The sequence below is a fragment of the Macrobrachium nipponense genome, chromosome 3, assembly GCF_015104395.2.
Source record: "Macrobrachium nipponense isolate FS-2020 chromosome 3, ASM1510439v2, whole genome shotgun sequence".
Lineage (NCBI taxonomy): Eukaryota > Metazoa > Arthropoda > Malacostraca > Decapoda > Palaemonidae > Macrobrachium > Macrobrachium nipponense.
In genome coordinates this window covers 40,575,223-40,586,012 of record NC_087202.1, presented here as the reverse complement: position 1 = coordinate 40,586,012, position 10,790 = coordinate 40,575,223, and the positions used below count along the sequence as shown (strand labels likewise).

Genomic DNA, 10,790 nt, shown 5'->3' with positions numbered 1-10,790 from the left:
GACTTCGACCTACTCCTTTAACCAGAAGCTTTTGAAAAGAGAGAGGAACTTTTGAGGACCAGGTATTCTCAAGTCATGCTTTAGATAATTTTTTTTTTTGCCTTGCAAAAATGTAGCCATTGTGGTTGTAAACCCTCAAGAAAAGTTTGCATCGTGAAGGAATTGCAGTGTTTATAATCGATGAGAGAGCTTTTTCATTTTGAAAGTGTAGGAACCTTTCAGTGATTCAGCTTTCCAGGATTTTGGAAATATGGTAGGATACCCGCCATCTGAACGGCGTGCATGATAAAGTTGCCTGCGTTGATAAAGGTTTCTACTGGAATTAATTGACGCAATTCAGAAATAAAACAATCCTACTGCTTCTATTCTGATATATTCGTATCCATGAAAAAGACAATAGCGTATTTTGTTAAAGACGTTGTACTATGTTACATATAAAAAAGTCGATTGCCAACCGCCGCCCCTCACAACCAACCCCCCCCCCCCCAAAAAAAAAAAAAAAAGACTGCAGACTTTAAATGTAAAATAAAGCGCCTATGAAAACATTTGGTAAATGAATATTGTGTAACACTGACAGCACTGACATGATAAGAAGCAATGCGTTAGTTAAATGGAAGACCTGGAGGGAGGGGGAAGAAGCGGCGGCCAAAGGTCAATTTTTATGCCAATTCTGGCTATGCCAGTCAGACGATGGCACCACGGTCAGTATTTGACAAGGATTGTACGCGTTCCTCCGTCAATCCCTTTGACCCACCCCCTAACCCCTCGTCCATCCTCGACAATACCTCGGCTATGATCCCCCCTTTATCGATTGCCGAATCTGGTCTCGTTTTGGCCCGGGGATCAGTGACATCCTGATATTAAAGCGTATCTGTCTCAAGGTGCGCTTACGGAAGACGCATGACCTTCTACTCAAAAGGAAGTTTCTTCTATAAAGCCCTGCTGATGTTTATCAATGGTTTGTCAGACAAAAGTTTGTCACAAACGCTAACTTACACGGCACAGCGTCTTTAGACAAACGTCGAGATTTTCTCTCGCTGCGTAAGATGTGCTTTGAACCTATTTCTTATTGCTCAAGTAAACTAAAATGATTGAGGGTCACTGAAACGGAAAAAGGATTAGCCTGCCGTGCCGGCAGTGAGCAAAAATGAGGAGGAAAATGGCAGTTTGCGGAGCGGAGGTGAGTCATAGAGTTGATAGATAAAGCCGATGGCATCTCATTCACAAAGCAGAATCCTCCTCTTGTGTTTGTCCTGAGTCAAAGGCACCATACGTGACCTGGGGCCGAGTGCATCTCCTGATATACGGAAATAAACCTTATGACCGAAGAGTATCAAGGCTCAGTATTGATCGTCGACAACTGGTCGTCTGAGAAGCTTATGAACAGATTTCAGCAGAGGATAATGTCAGCTACCGAGAAGATCCTCGTTGATGAAAGGTAGCATCGCGTTGCCAGTTTTGTGTCTGGGGAACACAGAAGCATTTCCCCATCGCTAATGCTCTCCAAGAACTTAATTGAGAAAGGTCGTCTGCATAGCTCAGATATACTTATAAATGTACTCATGCATTGCAGGAATGCATAAATTACCTATAGCCTCTTTCTCTCTCTCTCTCTCTCTGTCTCTCTCTCTCTCCCTCTCTCTCTCTAAGCGCTTTTTCCTCTCCAACAACTCACCCATTTCTTCAAAAATCTACTGACTATTTGTATGTACATAGAGAATCCACATTATATAGAGTCGCTTTTCGTCAATGTCACTGTGTTTCAATAATTTGATATCACTTTAATGGAATGTAAGTAAATCAGTGTTCTTTATTAAAATCAGTGGCTTCGAGCATTGTGGAAAAGGAAGATAAGTTTTCACTAAATGCATTCCAAAGCATGAATAAAATCATCATGTTTCACGTATATTATAAGCATAACTAAGCTGTAGTTTTATATATAAATATATACATAAATACTTATATATACACTGGAAGAAACCATCCTAGCACACTGCCTCTGTTTTGGGAGGCAGCCATTTGCAAAAGCTTTCGTGCCCTTAGGTATATGCTGTATATACATATATACATATATTTTCAAAAGGGCCTAAGCTGCTCCACAAGCGTAGGTTTTAATCGACTTTTTTATGTTACCTTATTGAAGACTAAAGCCATTTAAGCTTTGATATGGAGTGTTCGTGAGAAGTTGTTACTGGTACGATGGCCATTTTATCATACTTATGATAGATATTTTTTTCGAGAAGTGTCTTTTTTCAGTGGTAAGTGTGTTTATACCTTTTGTCCTCGAATCTCACTGCACCATTCCATGTCTGTTTATCCTCCACTGCACCGCGTATCGTTTTATGTCACTTATTAAACCTCTCTCTCTCTCTCTCTCTCTCTCTCTCTCTCTCTCTCTCTCTCTCTCTCTCTCTCGTTTCCTTCTCTTTATCCAAAAGCCCTTGCTCCCTCTCCATCTCACTGTGTCTCATCCCTCCTCCCCGGCCCCCTCCCTTCCCCTGCAACCCCCTTCAGCATCTCCAGCCAAACATTCATTATCATCTGGCAAAACAATAAGGTTCAATTTTAGGCTATGTCGAATGGGAAAAGGGCCCCTACGGTGGTCGCTGTTTAGGCCCAGAATTGAATGGCAGTGCGATGTTTTGTTAATTAAGGCCATTACTAGAATGTGTTAATTGCGTGATTTTGAAGAGACGAAAGCTGCAGAAGAGAGAGAGAGAGAGAGAGAGAGAGAGAGAGAGAGAGAGAGAGAGAGAATTTGTTGTGGAACATTGGCATCCTGCAGATTGCGTTTATAATGGAAGTAATTTTGCTGGTGGATACTATTAGAACGAAAAATAAATAAAAGAATATGGTTTACTACCTTACCGAGACAACTCTTATTCATATTTTCTTTAAACATTTTGGATATATTTACTTATATATGAATGGTTCAGAAATAAAACAAAAACCATACACGACTTGTTCAAGTAATTACAAAAACATTTACAATTCCTAAAATATGGTACAGGAAAGATATGAGACTTCACTGAATTATTATAAAGTACATTATTTGCGAAAATATCGGCTAGTTTATATATATTACGTAAAAAAAAGTCTTTTCATGTGTTTGTTAAACTCCCAAAGTAGGGTAACCGACAGTTACAGCATCAGTAATACAGTAAGTCTCGTTCCGGTAGTAATACGCACATTATATATAATATATATATATATATATATATATATATATATATATATATATATATATATACATATATTAATATAATACTATATATATATATGTATTATTATTATATAATAATTAATAATTATATATTATATATATATATATAATATATATATATGTATATATATATATGTATATATATATATATATGAATAATGTACACTTCCTTTTTTCGTTAAAGCTATCTACTCTGGTGTCTTCAGTAACTCTCTCTCTCTCTCTCTCTCTCTCTCTCTCTCTCTCTCTCTCTCTCTAGTAGCACCAGGGATCTTCGTGGAACCTCACCCCATGACAGATGGCGTAATTAACAAGATTTTTGACTGCCTTTAATATCATCGTGTATCGTCCAATTGCCATGGACTAATTCCTCTTTGGAATTTTTATTTCCTAATTGCCAGATGATGATCACCTATTTGTTCAGGAAAATGGCCCTTCGTGTGATGAAGATGATGGGCCTTGTGTGTGTTTTCGTGTGTATGTGCGTACGTGCGTGCGTGTTTACTCGTCTGTTCATGTGTATCAGTCATGCACTTACAAAAAAATTACCCCCACTCACCAATCCCTTTTCCTTCAAAGATACTCAGTGTACGGAGTATATAAATATATATTCATTGTTCTGCACCATTGAAAAAAAATAAAGATGTAAATGATTTGTTGGCTGGCATCATTAAAATTTATATTTTCCTACTTTTGTCATTTATTTTCCTCCCAGCTCTTCTTCGTCGACGATTCTTCCTGCGGGCTGTTGGGAATTCGTTGCTGAGCATTCAGTAAATGGAACGACATTTATATGTGCTGTTGCTTGCCTTGGGTGCAATAAGAACTAACCGAGAGCGCTAAAGAATATGTATATGTATGCAAATGTATATAAAAAATATATATATATATATAGATATATATATATATATATATATATATCTATATATATATATATATATATATATATATATATATATATATATATTATATATATATATATGTAAGATATTTTGATATTTTCACAAATATCGTTTACCATCTCGGCAATAACTGATAAGTGTTATTCGGTCGAACTTCTACCCGGTTTAGAAACAACGATGCACATTAACTTGGGAGCACTGAGCGAAAGGTCACTGTTCACCGTTCTTTCTAAACCTAGCAACGTTTTCAATCGAATAACACTTGTGACGAAACACGTATCAGTTTTAATTCCCGTTCCCTGTAAGTTGTTCGGAAGTATAGTGAACTAATATAAATCGATATTTGTGGCTTAATATTTGTGAATATCTAAAACGTCACGATATACGTGACAAAAATTTCACACACACAATATTGTATATATTATAAATTTATATATATAGATATATATATATATATATATATATATATATATATATATATATTGTATATATAATATATTTATACATACATACACAAACGCATATGGTGAGAATACACAGGGACACTAGACATATTCGCGCGCGCGGCACACACGCACACACACACATATATATATATACATATGCTTGTGTTTCCATGTTCCTAAATCTACGTATGTGCATTTATTCTGTGATAAAGCAACTGAGACCACCCCTCCAATTTAGCAAACTGTCGAGCCAATCAACCTTAAATGCTTATTCTCGTATCTTTTTATACACATTTAATCTCTTTATCGTTAAGAAAAATGCTTATTTTCGTATTTGTTTATACGTATTTGGTCATAGAATTAATACAAACTGTTTAAAAAAAGCTTATGTTGACTCCCGCTCATAAACAAGTGAGCTCATGTATACAAAATTGTGTACAACTCGCATAGCTTCTTTTATTTGAGCTTCCTATTGTGGATCTTGTCCTTTTGCCTATTGGGTCTTAGTTTTAAAGTCACGTATAAGGGATTAAGTATCTTATACTATTCACTGATACTGGTGACATCCGTCATTGGAAAGATACCACGGAATTTGTCTCTCCTATATACATTAGTTTAATAATCAAGATGGCTATAAAGATGTTATATAATTTTGTTATAATAATAATGAACGCTGCAAAGTTAATAGTGCCAGTGAAGATAATTTTACTACTTCCAAGAATAAAATTGAAAGCGCAAATTAAGTTTCAATTAATTAGTACTCATGCACCGCGTCGTATTCATGTAGGAGAATGAGCTGTTATTCATATGACAAATCATACTCTTGATTCGATACCCTTAATTAAAGCGCAGCATAATATTTCAGTCATAAGAAATAAAAGAAAAAGGGGGAAAAAAATTACTTCCGAGTGCAACTTTTAATCACACGATAAAAGCGTATCCTGTGAAGTGTGTGTTCTTTTTGTCGTTCTGATTAAAACCGTCATTAGGCGTGAAAATGTCTACCCGTTCCCCCTCCCTCATCCCCCCCCCCCCCCCCCCCTCCCCCCCCCCCCCCCCTTCCTGCGAAGCGGCCCGGCATTGAAAAATGGCCTACGCGGATTGAAATGTCGCATCACAATACTACCATAATGAGACGCGATTAAATCCGCAGAGAAAAACACAATAGTAAGCAATTAGCTCGATCTCCTTTTACACCGGATTTCTAAGATAAAAGAAGAAAATTGCTTTTTGTACTCGTATTTTTCTGGGAACTGATGCATTGAGCGCTGTCTTTTTATTTCATTCTCTCTCTCTCTCTCTCTCTCTCTCTCTCTCTCTCTCTCTCTCTCTCTCAAGAGCTAAAGTACGGATACACTGATGATTCCAAAGGTTAAACTGAAAACATTAGATAATTTTTTGTAAATTCTAAATGCGTTTATATAGAATGGTATGGCAAATACTCAAACGTATGTATTATATATATATAGATATATATATATATATATATATATATATATATATATATATATATATATATATATATATATATATATATATATATATATATATATATATCATATATATGTATATATATATATATATATATATATTATATATATATATATATATAATATATATATATATATATATATATATATATATATACACACACATACATACATACTTCATTTAGATTATGGTTATTTGTCAAGAGGTTTCCATGTAAAGGTGGACGTGGGTTCAGCAGACGATACTGAGTAAGAAGAGTCACATGAAGTCAGAGAGTAAAAGACTTATAGTGCTACTGCTGATATCAGCGCTAAGGAAATACAGGGTAAAAATGCGAAGGATGAGAAAATAATTAATAACAATACTAAAAATAGTTGGAGTAATCATATAGAACAGCAGCCGCACTGGAATAGGCAAAGAGTAATAATAAGGGAAAACAAAGAAAATACAAAGATGGTTCTTTAAAACCTTAATTTTAAAGAATGATAAAAACAAAATTGGTTCACAAACAGTGAGGTCTATAAAAAAAAAAAACCCTTTCAAGGTAATCCAGGGTCACCAAGAGCGTCAGCGCACCCCATCATTAGGGGAAAAAGAGGTCATCTTTTCCCAGCAGTCCCATAAATGATCTCGCGTCACTTTTGAGTGTTTTGGATTAGCGGTTTTTTATGAATATCTCAGTAGTAGAATAATAGCGATGTTTGTTTGTTTGAGGACCAATGACATTCTTAATCACAGTAAAACGGTTCATGTTCTCATGTTTCAAATTCGTGTAACGGGAGCATCCATAGATACTATATAACAATATGGGTGGGACAACAGCATTTTGCTCTTCCCATGACAGAACACGTATCAGATGTTTATCAAGTATTTTGTTGACAGTAAGTTAGATTTAGAAAACAGTTTGACTTAACGTTCAGCACATCTTTGCTTGTGCTCGAGAGGTACTACTCTGAGAGTACAACAGATAGCAAGTCACGTCATTTGACAAAATCGTCACAAGGAGAGCTAGGAGTTACGATGCCAATGATATATATCTGTGTATACTTCATAGCAGCATCAGAAAGACTTTCACATAGTTACTATACCCCATATGCCACAGAAGTAAAGAGAGAAATCAGGATAAGGTAAAGAAAAACGACAGTTCAGCAATTCTTTCAGGAAACAGGCCGAAATGGGATGCGTGGTCATAATTTAATTCCAAAATGATCGTCGGATGTTTGTAGAATAGGAAAGAGGCACACTAAAAGAACAGAGTAGATTAGTTTCTCTTTCTGGTTGGTTTTGATTTGGTTCGGAAGATTATTATGAATTATGCGCATATTGAGTTATATATATGGAAAAATATAAGTTATCGTAGGCAGATTTGTTTTCAGTTCTAAAGAGAGCCATTTACAACCATGCCATTTCCTTTCAGGTTAATTCTCTCTATATTTCCTGATGTCACCTGGTAAAACAAGAATGACTAAATTAAACCGTATTTTATCAGTGGCAAGATAATCTACGTCCCTCCGAGGGACTAGATCCTATATACGGGTGTTTCGAAATTAGAGGCCCCCCCCCCCCCCCTCTACAGCATAAACTAAAATTTATATGGAAAAAAACAAAAGTAATTCAGAACAGGTATTTATTTAAGTTTCTCTTTAAGTATTTAATATTTTGTGTGGCCTCCATCTGCCGCACCACAGCTCGCATTCTTGAGAGGTATGATTTCAGCAAATTGCAAAAAAGCTGAGACTCAAACTCCATTTCCCTCAGCACTTCGGTCACCTCTCTTCGCAGGTCGTGGAGGCTTGGTATACAATCATAGTTCACTGTGTGTGCTTCAACACGATCCTTTAAGATACTACCAATGTTTTCACACCCATTAAGGTCAGGGGAGCTACCTGGAAATTCACTTGGCGAGAAGATAGTGATACCACTGTTTCGAAGCAGCTCCTGTGTCTGAAGAGCTTTGAACATGGTGCTCATCATGGAAAAATGTGACTTCTTCAACAAATAACACATTTTCAGGATCATTGAGGAAAGGAAATACTCCACCGGTAAGCACAGTTTCTCTGAAGTATTCACCATTCCATGACTGTCCTTTTTCTTTGATGATCCACATTAACCTTTTGGCTGTGGAACAGAGAAAAATCCCCAAACATTCAGGAAATTTCACAACTTGGCGAAAGCGCACGTCATCACTGATATCATCCAACTTTGCAGCACAAATGATGTCATTTTTATAATTTGGCTTGCTGACTGTGTAAATGAAGAATTCATCTGATGTGGCAACATGGAGGAAGTCAGCTTCATCCCAATCTTTAAGAAATGAACCACAAAACCATGCACAGTCTTCTCTCTGTTGCTGAGTGATGTTGGGCTTGCTGATAACATGAAATGGCTTGATACCAGATTTTTCAACTCATGATATACAGCACTATAACTTCTTTCCCCTTTTTGTTTCTAGTTCAAGTGCCAATTTACATAAAGACTTTCTTGGTCTACCTTCTGCCTCAACTATGATGTCTTTTGACTCCTGAGAAAGGACTTCAGGCCTTCCAAGATTCTCCCTCTTTTTGCGATGACAGTCATATGGATTTTTGTTCCAGTTTCTTTTAACAAAGGATTCATCTCTTTTAATGTATTTAGCTATCCAGGAACGTGAAATAAAGGATGCATCAGCATCCCTGACCTCTCTGAAGGTTATAGCCTAGATTTGGTTAATCCATCTGATTTTCTCCGAGTCGTTAGCCATGGCTGTATCTAACTCCGTCACTCAGTCAGAAAATACAAGCAATGTAAAATGAGAAATAGCTTAATAGAAACTTAAGATAATGTACTTGGAGATAGGCTATAGCAGAAAACTTCAAAGCTTTCCATTTGTTCTGTAGAGGGGGTGAGGGGGGGGGGGGGCTCTAATTTAGAAACACCCGGTACACTTGAGGAGAGAACTATTGTGGTCCATGCAACAACGACTATTCTAACTGTTTTCTTTACCCCTTGTGATAGCTTCTTGATCATGGGATTTTGATATCTAATGGCAATTCATAAGAGTTGGTAATCATAAAATTCTAATTATCTATGCATCACATCTTCCTCATTTGATATTCATTCAATAGCTTATGACAAAAAGTACGCTTGTGTTAGCTCTTACTTGTCTCATTAACATTGTAATGTGGCTTTCTATCACGCAACCATTACGTCTAACAGCAAAAAACTTATCCCATGACTGTGAATATAGGACTCTGACCAGGTCTTCAGCCCTTGTATATTATGAATATTACCACGAGATGTGTAGGCAGACTAATACTTGTCGGTCTGGTGGATCCTAAAGAGACTGGTAATGGGTAGGGGGCTAAGGGGCGAGAGGGACAGTCTCCACAGCAGTGAAGACCGAGGTACGAACAATGTTGCAAAATGTGATGAAGTATTAATTCTATTTTGCAGTGTTTAGGAGCTCCAGGAGGCAATGACAGATTGTGAATTTGAAGTTCATTAGAATTTGTTTCGGGGGAATGAACTTTAAAGCCTCAAATTACGAAATTGTGATCAGCATTAGAATTGATTAGCCTTTGTCACTCATCTAAAATCATGTAAAATTGATTCAGATTTTTGTAACTCTCCTGAGCATATACTATACATTCGTAATTAAATTGTTAACACCATCTCATGTCACTTGGAGGCCGAGGAATATTGTTTGAATAATAATAATTTTTATGATATGGTCGATGCATTATGCAAAAAAGTAAAATAGAATATGTTTTGGGGGATCCATTAACATGTTATATTGACCAGTCAGTGAATGTTGAAAAGACTCTAAAATCTTCCAGTACTATTGCACTGAGTAAGATCGTGTAGACAAAGCAGGTTTCATAGAGTATAATTATAATGATTTTAGCATTTTAAGAAAAGGAAAAATATTTCATAAAATTTCATTCGATGAAACATGACAGTACCGAACACAAGGTAGGTGAGGATGCAGGCTTCTCATCCGACCTAAGCTGCAACCCCCCTCCCCTCCTTATATATATATATATATATATATATATATATATATATATATATATATATATATATATATATATATATATATATCCAATGTAGCAGGAAGGAGCACGTGCTTGAGAATATACTTAAATCCACAGTGGAAGGTAAGTGAAACTGGGACTTTGAACAAGTACTTGTGTAGTTTTATTTCTACATTCTCAAGTTTACACTAAATCCTGGAGAGGTTGACAGACTTATTATAATAAGGGAAGGCGGGGTTTCATTTTGTTAATCTTAGCAGAGTGTTCTTTAATCAAGCAAAAACGACATGGAGTGAGGATCAAGCGTTAATCTAGGTGGAGATTTATATTACTTTGACGTGGCTTCAATAAAATGGACTCCAACATAGTCCTTATTCTTTTGTCCTTGACCGTGGGTTTAAGGATATGTATGTATATATATATATATATATAATATTATATATATATATATATATATATATATATATATATATATACAGTATATATATACATATATATGTGTACACACATTTATATATAAAATATATACACGTGTGTATGTATGTTTATATATATAAACACACACACACACACACACACACACACACATACATATATATCTATATATATATATATATATATATATATATATATATACATATATATATATATATTACATCTAAAACGTGGAACAAAACATAAGGTTATCCATAAATTAAGAACTTGTAAAATGTTT

At 35.8% G+C, this 10,790-nt stretch overlaps 1 protein-coding gene across 2 annotated transcripts in view; it reads left to right on the top strand.

Annotated features, from left to right (window-relative positions):
* LOC135221705 (cell adhesion molecule 2-like) overlaps positions 1–1,744 on the top strand; it is a 407,499-nt gene extending 405,755 nt beyond the window's left edge. For both annotated transcript variants that reach the window (XM_064259459.1, XM_064259457.1), the window contains exon 7: positions 1–1,744. This exon is cut by the window's left edge and continues 1,028 nt beyond it. The gene's annotated coding sequence lies outside the window, so the exon portion shown is untranslated.
* Positions 1,745–10,790: the final 9,046 nt, after the last annotated feature.